The 16036-nt window shown below is 40.7% G+C and overlaps 11 non-coding genes across 11 annotated transcripts; all 11 read left to right on the top strand.

The window, feature by feature from the left end:
- Window positions 1-5892: 5892 nt before the first annotated feature.
- trnav-cac lies at window positions 5893-5965 on the top strand. Its single transcript has one exon. It is a non-coding gene; the product is annotated as a tRNA-Val (tRNA).
- Window positions 5966-8974: 3009 nt separating this feature from the next.
- On the top strand, window positions 8975-9047 carry trnav-cac. The gene has a single exon. It is a non-coding gene; the product is annotated as a tRNA-Val (tRNA).
- Window positions 9048-10280: 1233 nt separating this feature from the next.
- trnav-cac lies at window positions 10281-10353 on the top strand. The gene has a single exon. It is a non-coding gene; the product is annotated as a tRNA-Val (tRNA).
- Window positions 10354-10482: 129 nt separating this feature from the next.
- Window positions 10483-10555, top strand: trnav-cac. Its single transcript has one exon. It is a non-coding gene; the product is annotated as a tRNA-Val (tRNA).
- Window positions 10556-11655: 1100 nt separating this feature from the next.
- On the top strand, window positions 11656-11728 carry trnav-cac. The gene has a single exon. It is a non-coding gene; the product is annotated as a tRNA-Val (tRNA).
- A 1233-nt stretch (window positions 11729-12961) lies between these two features.
- On the top strand, window positions 12962-13034 carry trnav-aac. The gene has a single exon. It is a non-coding gene; the product is annotated as a tRNA-Val (tRNA).
- Window positions 13035-13163: 129 nt separating this feature from the next.
- trnav-cac lies at window positions 13164-13236 on the top strand. The gene has a single exon. It is a non-coding gene; the product is annotated as a tRNA-Val (tRNA).
- Window positions 13237-14469: 1233 nt separating this feature from the next.
- Window positions 14470-14542, top strand: trnav-aac. The gene has a single exon. It is a non-coding gene; the product is annotated as a tRNA-Val (tRNA).
- Window positions 14543-14671: 129 nt separating this feature from the next.
- On the top strand, window positions 14672-14744 carry trnav-cac. Its single transcript has one exon. It is a non-coding gene; the product is annotated as a tRNA-Val (tRNA).
- An 898-nt stretch (window positions 14745-15642) lies between these two features.
- trnav-aac lies at window positions 15643-15715 on the top strand. Its single transcript has one exon. It is a non-coding gene; the product is annotated as a tRNA-Val (tRNA).
- Window positions 15716-15844: 129 nt separating this feature from the next.
- On the top strand, window positions 15845-15917 carry trnav-cac. The gene has a single exon. It is a non-coding gene; the product is annotated as a tRNA-Val (tRNA).
- The last annotated feature ends 119 nt before the right edge of the window (window positions 15918-16036 follow it).

Below are 16036 nucleotides of genomic sequence, written 5' to 3'. Positions count from 1 at the left end.
TCTGTAGTGTAGTGGTTGTCACGTTCGCCTCACACGCGAAAGGTCCCTGGTTCGAAACCGGGTGGAAACATTTTGTAATATTCAATATTTCCCAATGCCCAGAGGCTAGCATTTGGTTTGAAACAGTTGAGGTTTGTCTAAACCTTGCTGTCTACCTCTCCGACCAGTGGATCAATGTTGCCGTTTTTTTGGGGACCTCCACCATGCGATCTGTATGAATGTGACCAGACTGACAGCTTCTCTGAGCCAGGCAAATTCATTTATCAGGGTCATTGTAATGGATATATCCAAAGAAATGGCAATATAATCCAAGGTAAAACAAACAAAAATGTAGATTGTTTACTGTCATTTCAGCTGCTTGATGTGATTGTGTGATAGATTTAGTTGGCTGGCTAGCAAAGGAAAAGAAGCTAGCCTGCATAGGTACAGTGCATTCGGAAAGTTTTCAGACCCCTTACTTTTTTCCACATTTTGTTACGTTACAGCCTTATACTAAAATGGATGAAATAAAATAAAATCTATCTACACACAATACCACATAATGACAAAGCGATAGCATATAGTTTTTATTAATGAAAAAAATATTTTAAAAATACCTTATTTACATACATTTTCAGACCCTTTGCTATGAGACTGGAAATTGAGCTCAGGTCCATCCTGTTTCCATTGATCATCCTTGAGATGTTTCTTCAACTTGATTGGAGTCCACCTGTGGTAAATTCAAATGATTGGTCATTTCTGCAGCATTGAAGGTACCCAAGAACACAGTGGCTTCCATCACTCTTAAATAGAAGAAGTTTGGAACCACCAAGCCTCTTCCAAGTTCCGGCTGCACACGATAATTCCCGGCTTCTCATGTCTACCTCACATAATATCCCAAATTGAGTTCCACAGAAAGAGCCATAATACCCATTAAATATTTTAAAAATACCTTATTTACGTAAGTTTTCAGACCCTTTGCTATGAGGCTGGAAATTGAGCTCAGGTCCATCCTGTTTCCATTGATCATCCTTGAGATGTTTCTTCAACTTGATTGGAGTCCACCTGTGGTAAATTCAAATGATTGGTCATTTCTGCAGCATTGAAGGTACCCAAGAACACAGTGGCTTCCATCACTCTTAAATAGAAGAAGTTTGGAACCACCAAGCCTCTTCCAAGTTCCGGCTGCACACGATAATTCCCGGCTTCTCATGTCTACCTCACATAATATCCCAAATTGAGTTCCACAGAAAGAGCCATAATACCCACCCTTCTCAAGCCGTATTGTTTAATTAATTGACTAAGTAATTTCTGATTTCATTAGGTTCTGAGAGGGATAAATGTCCCACCCAGCCAAAGTCAGCCACACCCGTAGTATTCTACTCATTGGGTTTCCGTAGTGTACTGGTTATCATGTTCGGCTAACACGCGAAAGGTCCCCGGTTCGAGACCGGGCGGAAACACATTTTAACAGATTGGTCCTTCGCACTTCTCAGTATTTGCTATTCAGACTTTAGTTTCAGTAGTGTATTGGTTATCACGTTCGCCTCACACGCGAAAGTCAGTCACACCCTTAGTTTACCAATCATTCGGTTTCTGTAGTGTAGTGGTTGTCACGTTCGCCTCACACGCGAAAGGTCCCTGGTTCGAAACCGGGTGGAAACATTTTGTAATATTCAATATTTCCCAATGCCCAGAGGCTAGCATTTGGTTTGAAACAGTTGAGGTTTGTCTAAACCTTGCTGTCTACCTCTCCGACCAGTGGATCAATGTTGCCGTTTTTTTGGGGACCTCCACCATGCGATCTGTATGAATGTGACCAGACTGACAGCTTCTCTGAGCCAGGCAAATTCATTTATCAGGGTCATTGTAATGGATATATCCAAAGAAATGGCAATATAATCCAAGGTAAAACAAACAAAAATGTAGATTGTTTTCTGTCATTTCAGCTGCTTGATGTGATTGTGTGATAGATTTAGTTGGCTGGCTAGCAAAGGAAAAGAAGCTAGCCTGCATAGGTACAGTGCATTCGGAAAGTTTTCAGACCCCTTACTTTTTTCCACATTTTGTTACGTTACAGCCTTATACTAAAATGGATGAAATAAAATAAAATCTATCTACACACAATACCACATAATGACAAAGCGATAGCATATAGTTTTTATTAATGAAAAAAATATTTTAAAAATACCTTATTTACATACATTTTCAGACCCTTTGCTATGAGACTGGAAATTGAGCTCAGGTCCATCCTGTTTCCATTGATCATCCTTGAGATGTTTCTTCAACTTGATTGGAGTCCACCTGTGGTAAATTCAAATGATTGGTCATTTCTGCAGCATTGAAGGTACCCAAGAACACAGTGGCTTCCATCACTCTTAAATAGAAGAAGTTTGGAACCACCAAGCCTCTTCCAAGTTCCGGCTGCACACGATAATTCCCGGCTTCTCATGTCTACCTCACATAATATCCCAAATTGAGTTCCACAGAAAGAGCCATAATACCCACCCTTCTCAAGCCGTATTGTTTAATTAATTGACTAAGTAATTTCTGATTTCATTAGGTTCTGAGAGGGATAAATGTCCCACCCAGCCAAAGTCAGCCACACCCGTAGTATTCTACTCATTGGGTTTCCGTAGTGTACTGGTTATCACGTTCGGCTAACACGCGAAAGGTCCCCGGTTCGAGACCGGGCGGAAACACAGTTTAACAGATTGGTCCTTCGCACTTCTCAGTATTTGCTATTCAGACTTTAGTTTCAGTAGTGTATTGGTTATCACGTTCGCCTCACACGCGAAAGTCAGTCACACCCTTAGTTTACCAATCATTCGGTTTCTGTAGTGTAGTGGTTGTCACGTTCGCCTCACACGCGAAAGGTCCCTGGTTCGAAACCGGGTGGAAACATTTTGTAATATTCAATATTTCCCAATGCCCAGAGGCTAGCATTTGGTTTGAAACAGTTGAGGTTTGTCTAAACCTTGCTGTCTACCTCTCCGACCAGTGGATCAATGTTGCCGTTTTTTTGGGGACCTCCACCATGCGATCTGTATGAATGTGACCAGACTGACAGCTTCTCTGAGCCAGGCAAATTCATTTATCAGGGTCATTGTAATGGATATATCCAAAGAAATGGCAATATAATCCAAGGTAAAACAAACAAAAATGTAGATCGTTTTCTGTCATTTCAGCTGCTTGATGTGATTGTGTGATAGATTTAGTTGGCTGGCTAGCAAAGGAAAAGAAGCTAGCCTGCATAGGTACAGTGCATTCGGAAAGTTTTCAGACCCCTTACTTTTTTCCACATTTTGTTACGTTACAGCCTTATACTAAAATGGATGAAATAAAATAAAATCTATCTACACACAATACCACATAATGACAAAGCGATAGCATATAGTTTTTATTAATGAAAAAAATATTTTAAAAATACCTTATTTACATACATTTTCAGACCCTTTGCTATGAGACTGGAAATTGAGCTCAGGTCCATCCTGTTTCCATTGATCATCCTTGAGATGTTTCTTCAACTTGATTGGAGTCCACCTGTGGTAAATTCAAATGATTGGTCATTTCTGCAGCATTGAAGGTACCCAAGAACACAGTGGCTTCCATCACTCTTAAATAGAAGAAGTTTGGAACCACCAAGCCTCTTCCAAGTTCCGGCTGCACACGATAATTCCCGGCTTCTCATGTCTACCTCACATAATATCCCAAATTGAGTTCCACAGAAAGAGCCATAATACCCATTAAATATTTTAAAAATACCTTATTTACGTAAGTTTTCAGACCCTTTGCTATGAGGCTGGAAATTGAGCTCAGGTCCATCCTGTTTCCATTGATCATCCTTGAGATGTTTCTTCAACTTGATTGGAGTCCACCTGTGGTAAATTCAAATGATTGGTCATTTCTGCAGCATTGAAGGTACCCAAGAACACAGTGGCTTCCATCACTCTTAAATAGAAGAAGTTTGGAACCACCAAGCCTCTTCCAAGTTCCGGCTGCACACGATAATTCCCGGCTTCTCATGTCTACCTCACATAATATCCCAAATTGAGTTCCACAGAAAGAGCCATAATACCCACCCTTCTCAAGCCGTATTGTTTAATTAATTGACTAAGTAATTTCTGATTTCATTAGGTTCTGAGAGGGATAAATGTCCCACCCAGCCAAAGTCAGCCACACCCGTAGTATTCTACTCATTGGGTTTCCGTAGTGTACTGGTTATCACGTTCGGCTAACACGTGAAAGGTCCCCGGTTCGAGACCGGGCGGAAACACATTTTAACAGATTGGTCCTTCGCACTTCTCAGTATTTGCTATTCAGACTTTAGTTTCAGTAGTGTATTGGTTATCACGTTCGCCTCACACGCGAAAGTCAGTCACACCCTTAGTTTACCAATCATTCGGTTTCTGTAGTGTAGTGGTTGTCACGTTCGCCTCACACGCGAAAGGTCCCTGGTTCGAAACCGGGTGGAAACATTTTGTAATATTCAATATTTCCCAATGCCCAGAGGCTAGCATTTGGTTTGAAACAGTTGAGGTTTGTCTAAACCTTGCTGTCTACCTCTCCGACCAGTGGATCAATGTTGCCGTTTTTTTGGGGACCTCCACCATGCGATCTGTATGAATGTGACCAGACTGACAGCTTCTCTGAGCCAGGCAAATTCATTTATCAGGGTCATTGTAATGGATATATCCAAAGAAATGGCAATATAATCCAAGGTAAAACAAACAAAAATGTAGATTGTTTTCTGTCATTTCAGCTGCTTGATGTGATTGTGTGATAGATTTAGTTGGCTGGCTAGCAAAGGAAAAGAAGCTAGCCTGCATAGGTACAGTGCATTCGGAAAGTTTTCAGACCCCTTACTTTTTTCCACATTTTGTTACGTTACAGCCTTATACTAAAATGGATGAAATAAAATAAAATCTATCTACACACAATACCACATAATGACAAAGCGATAGCATATAGTTTTTATTAATGAAAAAAATATTTTAAAAATACCTTATTTACATGGATTTTCAGACCCTTTGCTATGAGACTGGAAATTGAGCTCAGGTCCATCCTGTTTCCATTGATCATCCTTGAGATGTTTCTTCAACTTGATTGTAGTCCACCTGTGGTAAATTCAAATGATTGGTCATTTCTGCAGCATTGAAGGTACCCAAGAACACAGTGGCTTCCATCACTCTTAAATAGAAGAAGTTTGGAACCACCAAGCCTCTTCCAAGTTCCGGCTGCACACGATAATTCCCGGCTTCTCATGTCTACCTCACATAATATCCCAAATTGAGTTCCACAGAAAGAGCCATAATACCCATTAAATATTTTAAAAATACCTTATTTACGTAAGTTTTCAGACCCTTTGCTATGAGGCTGGAAATTGAGCTCAGGTCCATCCTGTTTCCATTGATCATCCTTGAGATGTTTCTTCAACTTGATTGGAGTCCACCTGTGGTAAATTCAAATGATTGGTCATTTCTGCAGCATTGAAGGTACCCAAGAACACAGTGGCTTCCATCACTCTTAAATGGAAGAAGTTTTGAACCACCAAGCCTCTTCCAAGAGCCGCTGCACACAATAATTCCCGGCTTCTCAAGCCTTATTGTTTAATTAATTGACTAAGTAATTTCTGATTTCATTAGGTTCTGAGAGCGATAAATGTCCCACCCAGCCAAAGTCAGCCACACCCGTAGTATTCTACTCATTGGGTTTCCGTAGTGTACTGGTTATCACGTTCGGCTAACGCGCGACAGGTCCCTGGTTCGAGACCGGGCGGAAACACATTTTAACAGATTGGTCCTTCGCACTTCTCAGTATTTGCTATTCAGACTTTAGTTTCAGTAGTGTATTGGTTATCACGTTCGCCTCACACGCGAAAGTCAGTCACACCCTTAGTTTTCCAATCATTCGGTTTCCGTAGTGTAGTGGTTATCACGTTCGCCTCACACGCGAAAGGTCCCTGGTTCGAAACCGGGTGGAAACATTTTGTAATATTCAATATTTCCCAATGCCCAGAGGCTAGCATTTGGTTTGAAACAGTTGAGGTTTGTCTAAACCTTGCTGTCTACCTCTCCGACCAGTGGATCAATGTTGCCGTTTTTTTGGGGACCTCCACCATGCGATCTGTATGAATGTGACCAGACTGACAGCTTCTCTGAGCCAGGCAAATTCATTTATCAGGGTCATTGTAATGGATATATCCAAAGAAATGGCAATATAATCCAAGGTAAAACAAACAAAAATGTAGATTGTTTTCTGTCATTTCAGCTGCTTGATGTGATTGTGTGATAGATTTAGTTGGCTGGCTAGCAAAGGAAAAGAAGCTAGCCTGCATAGGTACAGTGCATTCGGAAAGTTTTCAGACCCCTTACTTTTTTCCACATTTTGTTACGTTACAGCCTTATACTAAAATGGATGAAATAAAATAAAATCTATCTACACACAATACCACATAATGACAAAGCGATAGCATATAGTTTTTATTAATGAAAAAAATATTTTAAAAATACCTTATTTACATACATTTTCAGACCCTTTGCTATGAGACTGGAAATTGAGCTCAGGTCCATCCTGTTTCCATTGATCATCCTTGAGATGTTTCTTCAACTTGATTGGAGTCCACCTGTGGTAAATTCAAATGATTGGTCATTTCTGCAGCATTGAAGGTACCCAAGAACACAGTGGCTTCCATCACTCTTAAATAGAAGAAGTTTGGAACCACCAAGCCTCTTCCAAGTTCCGGCTGCACACGATAATTCCCGGCTTCTCATGTCTACCTCACATAATATCCCAAATTGAGTTCCACAGAAAGAGCCATAATACCCACCCTTCTCAAGCCGTATTGTTTAATTAATTGACTAAGTAATTTCTGATTTCATTAGGTTCTGAGAGGGATAAATGTCCCACCCAGCCAAAGTCAGCCACACCCGTAGTATTCTACTCATTGGGTTTCCGTAGTGTACTGGTTATCACGTTCGGCTAACACGCGAAAGGTCCCCGGTTCGAGACCGGGCGGAAACACATTTTAACAGATTGGTCCTTCGCACTTCTCAGTATTTGCTATTCAGACTTTAGTTTCAGTAGTGTATTGGTTATCACGTTCGCCTCACACGCGAAAGTCAGTCACACCCTTAGTTTTCCAATCATTCGGTTTCCGTAGTGTAGTGGTTATCACGCTCGCCTCACACGCGAAAGGTCCCCGGTTCGAAACCGGGTGGAAACATTTTGTAATATTCAATATTTCCCAATGCCCAGAGGCTAGCATTTGGTTTGAAACAGTTGAGGTTTGTCTAAACCTTGCTGTCTACCTCTCCGACCAGTGGATCAATGTTGCCGTTTTTTTGGGGACCTCCACCATGCGATCTGTATGAATGTGACCAGACTGACAGCTTCTCTGAGCCAGGCAAATTCATTTATCAGGGTCATTGTAATGGATATATCCAAAGAAATGGCAATATAATCCAAGGTAAAACAAACAAAAATGTAGATTGTTTTCTGTCATTTCAGCTGCTTGATGTGATTGTGTGATAGATTTAGTTGGCTGGCTAGCAAAGGAAAAGAAGCAAGCCTGCATAGGTACAGTGCATTCGGAAAGTTTTCAGACCCCTTACTTTTTTCCACATTTTGTTACGTTACAGCCTTATACTAAAATGGATGAAATAAAATAAAATCTATCTACACACAATACCACATAATGACAAAGCGATAGCATATAGTTTTTATTAATGAAAAAAATATTTTAAAAATACCTTATTTACATACATTTTCAGACCCTTTGCTATGAGACTGGAAATTGAGCTCAGGTCCATCCTGTTTCCATTGATCATCCTTGAGATGTTTCTTCAACTTGATTGGAGTCCACCTGTGGTAAATTCAAATGATTGGTCATTTCTGCAGCATTGAAGGTACCCAAGAACACAGTGGCTTCCATCACTCTTAAATAGAAGAAGTTTGGAACCACCAAGCCTCTTCCAAGTTCCGGCTGCACACGATAATTCCCGGCTTCTCATGTCTACCTCACATAATATCCCAAATTGAGTTCCACAGAAAGAGCCATAATACCCATTAAATATTTTAAAAATACCTTATTTACTTAAGTTTTCAGACCCTTTGCTATGAGGCTGGAAATTGAGCTCAGGTCCATCCTGTTTCCATTGATCATCCTTGAGATGTTTCTTCAACTTGATTGGAGTCCACCTGTGGTAAATTCAAATGATTGGTCATTTCTGAAGCATTGAAGGTACCCAAGAACACAGTGGCTTCCATCACTCTTAAATAGAAGAAGTTTGGAACCACCAAGCCTCTTCCAAGTTCCGGCTGCACACGATAATTCCCGGCTTCTCATGTCTACCTCACATAATATCCCAAATTGAGTTCCACAGAAAGAGCCATAATACCCATTAAATATTTAAAAAATACCTTATTTATGTAAGTTTTCAGACCCTTTGCTAAGAGGCTGGAAATTGAGCTCAGGTCCATCCTGTTTCCATTGATCATCCTTGAGATGTTTCTTCAACTTGATTGGAGTCCACCTGTGGTAAATTCAAATGATTGGTCATTTCTGCAGCATTGAAGGTACCCAAGAACACAGTGGCTTCCATCACTCTTAAATGGAAGAAGTTTTGAACCACCAAGCCTCTTCCAAGAGCCGCTGCACACAATAATTCCCGGCTTCTAAAGCCTTATTGTTTAATTAATTGACTAAGTAATTTCTGATTTCATTAGGTTCTGAGAGCGATAAATGTCCCACCCAGCCAAAGTCAGTCACACCCTTAGTTTTCCAATCATTCGGTTTCCGTAGTGTAGTGGTTATCACGTTCTCCTCACACGCGAAAGGTCCCCGGTTCGAGACCGGGCGGAAACACATTTTAACAGATTGGTCCTTCGCACTTCTCAGTATTTGCTATTCAGAATTTAGTTTCAGTAGTGTATTGGTTATCACGTTCGCCTCACACGCGAAAGTCAGTCACACCCTTAGTTTTCCAATCATTAGGTTTCCATAGTGTAGTGGTTATCACGTTCGCCTCACACGCGAAAGGTCCCCGGTTCGAAACCGGGTGGAAACATTTTGTAATATTCAATATTTCCCAATGCCCAGAGGCTAGCATTTGGTTTGAAACAGTTGAGGTTTGTCTAAACCTTGCTGTCTACCTCTCCGACCAGTGGATCAATGTTGCCGTTTTTTTGGGGACCTCCACCATGCGATCTGTATGAATGTGACCAGACTGACAGCTTCTCTGAGCCAGGCAAATTCATTTATCAGGGTCATTGTAATGGATATATCCAAAGAAATGGCAATATAATCCAAGGTAAAACAAACAAAAATGTAGATCGTTTTCTGTCATTTCAGCTGCTTGATGTGATTGTGTGATAGATTTAGTTGGCTGGCTAGCAAAGGAAAAGAAGCTAGCCTGCATAGGTACAGTGCATTCGGAAAGTTTTCAGACCCCTTACTTTATTCCACATTTTGTTAAGTTACAGCCTTATACTAAAATGGATGAAATAAAATAAAATCTATCTACACACAATACCACATAATGACAAAGCGATAGCATATAGTTTTTATTAATGAAAAAAATATTTTAAAAATACCTTATTTACATACATTTTCAGACCCTTTGCTATGAGGCTGGAAATTGAGCTCAGGTCCATCCTGTTTCCATTGATCATCCTTGAGATGTTTCTTCAACTTGATTGGAGTCCACCTGTGGTAAATTCAAATGATTGGTCATTTCTGCAGCATTGAAGGTACCCAAGAACACAGTGGCTTCCATCACTCTTAAATAGAAGAAGTTTGGAACCACCAAGCCTCTTCCAAGTTCCGGCTGCACACGATAATTCCCGGCTTCTCATGTCTACCTCACATAATATCCCAAATTGAGTTCCACAGAAAGAGCCATAATACCCATTAAATATTTTAAAAATACCTTATTTACGTAAGTTTTCAGACCCTTTGCTATGAGGCTGGAAATTGAGCTCAGGTCCATCCTGTTTCCATTGATCATCCTTGAGATGTTTCTTCAACTTGATTGGAGTCCACCTGTGGTAAATTCAAATGATTGGTCATTTCTGCAGCATTGAAGGTACCCAAGAACACAGTGGCTTCCATCACTCTTAAATGGAAGAAGTTTTGAACCACCAAGCCTCTTCCAAGAGCCGCTGCACACAATAATTCCCAGCTTCTCAAGCCTTATTGTTTAATTAATTGACTAAGTAATTTCTGATTTCATTAGGTTCTGAGAGCGATAAATGTCCCACCCAGCCAAAGTCAGCCACACCCTTAGTTTTCCAATCATTCGGTTTCCGTAGTGTAGTGGTTATCACGTTCGCCTCACACGCGAAAGGTCCCCGGTTCGAGACCGGGCGGAAACACATTTTAACAGATTGGTCCTTCGCACTTCTCAGTATTTGCTATTCAGACTTTAGTTTCAGTAGTGTATTGGTTATCACGTTCGCCTCACACGCGAAAGTCAGTCACACCCTTAGTTTCCCAATCATTCGGTTTCCGTAGTGTAGTGGTTATCACGTTCGCCTCACACGCGAAAGGTCCCCGGTTCGAAACCGGGTGGAAACATTTTGTAATATTCAATATTTCCCAATGCCCAGAGGCTAGCATTTGGTTTGAAACAGTTGAGGTTTGTCTAAACCTTGCTGTCTACCTCTCCGACCAGTGGATCAATGTTGCCGTTTTTTTGGGGACCTCCACCATGCGATCTGTATGAATGTGACCAGACTGACAGCTTCTCTGAGCCAGGCAAATTCATTTATCAGGGTCATTGTAATGGATATATCCAAAGAAATGGCAATATAATCCAAGGTAAAACAAACAAAAATGTAGATAGTTTTCTGTCATTTCAGCTGCTTGATGTGATTGTGTGATAGATTTAGTTGGCTAGCTAGCAAAGGAAAAGAAGCTAGCCTGCATAGGTACAGTGCATTCGGAAAGTTTTCAGACCCCTTACTTTTTTCCACATTTTGTTACGTTACAGCCTTATACTAAAATGGATGAAATAAAATAAAATCTATCTACACACAATACCACATAATGACAAAGCGATAACATATAGTTTTTATTAATGAAAAAAATATTTTAAAAATACCTTATTTACATACATTTTCAGACCCTTTGCTATGAGGCTGGAAATTGAGCTCAGGTCCATCCTGTTTCCATTGATCATCCTTGAGATGTTTCTTCAACTTGATTGGAGTCCACCTGTGGTAAATTCAAATGATTGGTCATTTCTGCAGCATTGAAGGTACCCAAGAACACAGTGGCTTCCATCACTCTTAAATGGAAGAAGTTTTGAACCACCAAGCCTCTTCCAAGAGCCGCTGCACATAATAATTCCCGGCTTCTCAAGCCTTATTGTTTAATTAATTGACTAAGTAATTTCTGATATCATTAGGTTCTGAGAGCGATAAATGTCCCACCCAGCCAAAGTCAGCCACACCCTTAGTTTTCCACTCATTGGGTTTCCGTAGTGTAGAGGTTATCAAGTTCGCCTAACACGCGAAAGGTCACCGGTTCGAGACCGGGCGGAAACACATTTTAACAAATTGGTCCTTCTCACTTCTCAGTATTTGCTATTCAGACTTTAGTTTCAGTAGTGTATTGGTTATCACGTTCGCCACACACGCGAAAGTCAGTCACACCCTTAGTCTTCCAATCTTTCGGTTTCCGTAGTGTAGTGGTTATCACGTTCGCCTCACAAGCGAAAGGTCTCTGGTTCGAAACCGGGCGGAAACATTTTGTAATATTCAATATCTCCCAATGCCCAGAGGCTAGCATTGGGTTTGAAACAGTTGAGGTTTGTCTAAACCTTGCTGTCTACCTCTCCGACCTGTGGATCAATGTTGCCGTTTTTTGGGGGACCTCCACCATGCGATCTGTATGAATGTGACCAGACTGACAGCTTCTCTGAGCCAGGCAAATTCATTTATCAGGGTCATTGTAATGGATATATCCAAAGAAATGGCAATATAATCCAAGGTAAAACAAACAAAAATGTAGATCGTTTTCTGTCATTTCAGCTGCTTGATGTGATTGTGTGATAGATTTAGTTGGCTGGCTAGCAAAGGAAAAGAAGCTAGCCTGCATAGGTACAGTGCATTCAGAAAGTTTTCAGACCCCTTACTTTTTTCCACATTTTGTTACGTTACAGCCTTATACTAAAATGGATGAAATAAAATAAAATCTATCCACACACAATACCACATAATGACAAAGCGATAGCATATAGTTTTTATTAATGAAAAAAATATTTTAAAAATACCTTATTTACATACATTTTCAGACCCTTTGCTATGAGGCTGGAAATTGAGCTCAGGTCCATCCTGTTTCCATTGATCATCCTTGAGATGTTTCTTCAACTTGATTGGAGTCCACCTGTGGTAAATTCAAATGATTGGTCATTTCTGCAGCATTGAAGGTACCCAAGAACACAGTGGCTTCCATCACTCTTAAATAGAAGAAGTTTGGAACCACCAAGCCTCTTCCAAGTTCCGGCTGCACACGATAATTCCCGGCTTCTCATGTCTACCTCACATAATATCCCAAATTGAGTTCCACAGAAAGAGCCATAATACCCATTAAATATTTTAAAAATACCTTATTTACGTACGTTTTCAGACCCTTTGCTATGAGGCTGGAAATTGAGCTCAGGTCCATCCTGTTTCCATTGATCATCCTTGAGATGTTTCTTCAACTTGATTGGAGTCCACCTGTGGTAAATTCAAATGATTGGTCATTTCTGCAGCATTGAAGGTACCCAAGAACACAGTGGCTTCCATCACTCTTAAATGGAATAAGTTTTGAACCACCAAGCCTCTTCCAAGAGCCGCTGCACACAATAATTCCCGGCTTCTCAAGCCTTATTGTTTAATTAATTGACTAAGTAATTTCTGATTTCATTAGGTTCTGAGAGCGATAAATGTCCCACCCAGCCAAAGTCAGCCACACCCTTAGTACTCCACTCAATGGGTTTCCGTAGTGTAGTGGTTATCACGTTCGCCTAACACGCGAAAGGTCCCCGGTTCGAGACAGGGCGGAAACACATTTTAACAAATTGGTCCTTCGCACTTCTCAGTATTTGCTATTCAGACTTTAGTTTCAGTAGTGTATTGGTTATCACGTTCGCCTCACACGCGAAAGTCAGTGACACCCTTAGTTTTCCAATCATTTGGTTTCCGTAGTGTAGTGGTTATCACGTTCGCCTCACACGCGAAAGGTCCCTGGTTCGAAACCGGGCGGAAACATTTTGTAATATTCAATATTTCCCAATGCCCAGAGGCTAGCATTTGGTTTGAAACAGTTGAGGTTTGTCTAAACCTTGCTGTCTACCTCTCCGACCTGTGGATCAATGTTGCCGTTTTTTTGGGGACCTCCACCATGAGATCTGTATGAATGTGACCAGACTGACAGCTTCTCTGAGCCAGGCAAATTCATTTATCAGGGTCATTGTAATGGATATATCCAAAGAAATGGCAATATAATCCAAGGTAAAACAAACAAAAATGTAGATTGTTTTCTGTCATTTCAGTTGCTTGATGTGATTGTGTGATAGATTTAGTTGGCTGGCTAGCAAAGGAAAAGAAGCTAGCCTGCATAGGTACAGTGCATTCGGAAAGTTTTCAGACCCCTTACTTTTTTCCACATTTTGTTACGTTACAGCCTTATACTAAAATGGATGAAATAAAATAAAATCTATCTACACACAATACCACATAATGACAAAGCGATAACATATAGTTTTTATTAATGAAAAAAATATTTTAAAAATACCTTATTTACATACATTTTCAGACCCTTTGCTATGAGGCTGTAAATTGAGCTCAGGTCCATCCTGTTTCCATTGATCATCCTTGAGATGTTTCTTCAACTTGATTGGAGTCCACCTGTGGTAAATTCAAATGATTGGTCATTTCTGCAGCATTGAAGGTACCCAAGAACACAGTGGCTTCCATCACTCTTAAATGGAAGAAGTTTGGAACCACCAAGCCTCTTCCAAGTTCCGGCTGCACACGATAATTCCCGGCTTCTCATGTCTACCTCACATAATATCCCAAATTGAGTTCCACAGAAAGAGCCATAATACCCATTAAATATTTTAAAAATACCTTATTTACGTAAGTTTTCAGACCCTTTGCTATGAGGCTGGAAATTGAGCTCAGGTCCATCCTGTTTCCATTGATCATCCTTGAGATGTTTCTTCAACTTGATTGGAGTCCACCTGTGGTAAATTCAAATGATTGGTCATTTCTGCAGCATTGAAGGTACCCAAGAACACAGTGGCTTCCATCACTCTTAAATGGAAGAAGTTTTGAACCACCAAGCCTCTTCCAAGAGCCGCTGCACACAATAATTCCCGGCTTCTCAAGCCTTATTGTTTAATTAATTGACTAAGTAATTTCTGATTTCATTAGGTTCTGAGAGCGATAAATGTCCCACCCAGCCAAAGTCAGCCACACCCTAAGTACTCCACTCATTGGGTTTCCGTAGTGAAGTGGTTATCACGTTCGCCTAACACGCGAAAGGTCCCCGGTTCGAGACCGGGCGGAAACACATTTTAACAAATTGGTCCTTCGCACTTCTCAGTATTTGCTATTCAGACTTTAGTTTCAGTAGTGTATTGGTTATCACGTTCGCCTCACACGCGAAAGTCAGTGACACCCTTAGTTTTCCAATCATTCGGTTTCCGTAGTGTAGTGGTTATCACGTTCGCCTCACACGCGAAAGGTCCCCAGTTCGAAACCGGGCGGAAACATTTGGTAATATTCAATATTTCCCAATGCCCAGAGGCTAGCATTTGGTTTGAAACAGTTGAGGTTTGTCTAAACCTTGCTGTCTACCTCTCCGACCTGTGGATCAATGTTGCTGTTTTTTTGGGGACCTCCACCATGAGATCTGTATGAATGTGACCAGACTGACAGCTTCTCTGAGCCAGGCAAATTCATTTATCAGGGTCATTGTAATGGATATATCCAAAGAAATGGCAATATAATCCAAGGTAAAACAAACAAAAATGTAGATCGTTTTCTGTCATTTCAGCTGCTTGATGTGATTGTGTGATAGATTTAGTTGGCTGGCTAGCAAAGGAAAAGAAGCTAGCCAGCATAGGTACAGTGCATTCGGAAAGTTTTCAGACCCCTTACATTTTTCCACATTTTGTTACGTTACAGCCTTATACTAAAATGGATGAAATAAAATAAAATCTATCTACACACAATACCACATAATGACAAAGCGATAACATATCGTTTTTATTAATGAAAAAAATATTTTAAAAATACCTTATTTACATACATTTTCAGACCCTTTGCTATGAGGCTGGAAATTGAGCTCAGGTCCATCCTGTTTCCATTGATCATCCTTGAGATGTTTCTTCAACTTGATTGGAGTCCACCTGTGGTAAATTCAAATGATTGGTGATTTCTGCAGCATTGAAGGTACCCAAGAACACAGTGGCTTCCATCACTCTTAAATGGAAGAAGTTTTGAACCACCAAGCCTCTTCCAAGAGCCGCTGCACACAATAATTCCCGGCTTCTCAAGCCTTATTGTTTAATTAATTGACTAAGTAATTTCTGATTTCATTAGATTCTGAGAGCGATAAATGTCCCACCCAGCCAAAGTCACCCACACCCTTAGTACTCCACTCATTGGGTTTCCGTAGTGTAGTGGTTATCAAGTTCGCCTAACACGCGAAAGATCCCCGGTTCGAGACCGGGCGGAAACACATTTTAACAAATTGGTCCTTCGCACTTCTCAGTATTTGCTATTCAGACTTTAGTTTCAGTAGTGTATTGGTTATCACGTTCGCCTCACACGCGAAAGTCAGTCACACCCTTAGTTTTCCAAAAGTTTGGTTTCCGTAGTGTAGTGGTTATCACGTTTGCCTCACACGCGAAAGGTCCCTGGTTCGAATCCGGGCGGAAACATTTTGTAATATTCAATATTTCCCAATGCCAAAAGGCTAGCATTTGGTTTGAAACTGTTGAGGTTTGTCTAAACCTTGCTGTCTACCTCTCCGACCTGTGGATCAATGTTGCCGTTTTTG

The sequence above is a fragment of the Oncorhynchus mykiss genome, unplaced genomic scaffold (genome assembly GCF_013265735.2).
Source record: "Oncorhynchus mykiss isolate Arlee unplaced genomic scaffold, USDA_OmykA_1.1 un_scaffold_578, whole genome shotgun sequence".
Lineage (NCBI taxonomy): Eukaryota > Metazoa > Chordata > Actinopteri > Salmoniformes > Salmonidae > Oncorhynchus > Oncorhynchus mykiss.
This window is presented reverse-complemented; position numbering and strand designations above follow the sequence as displayed.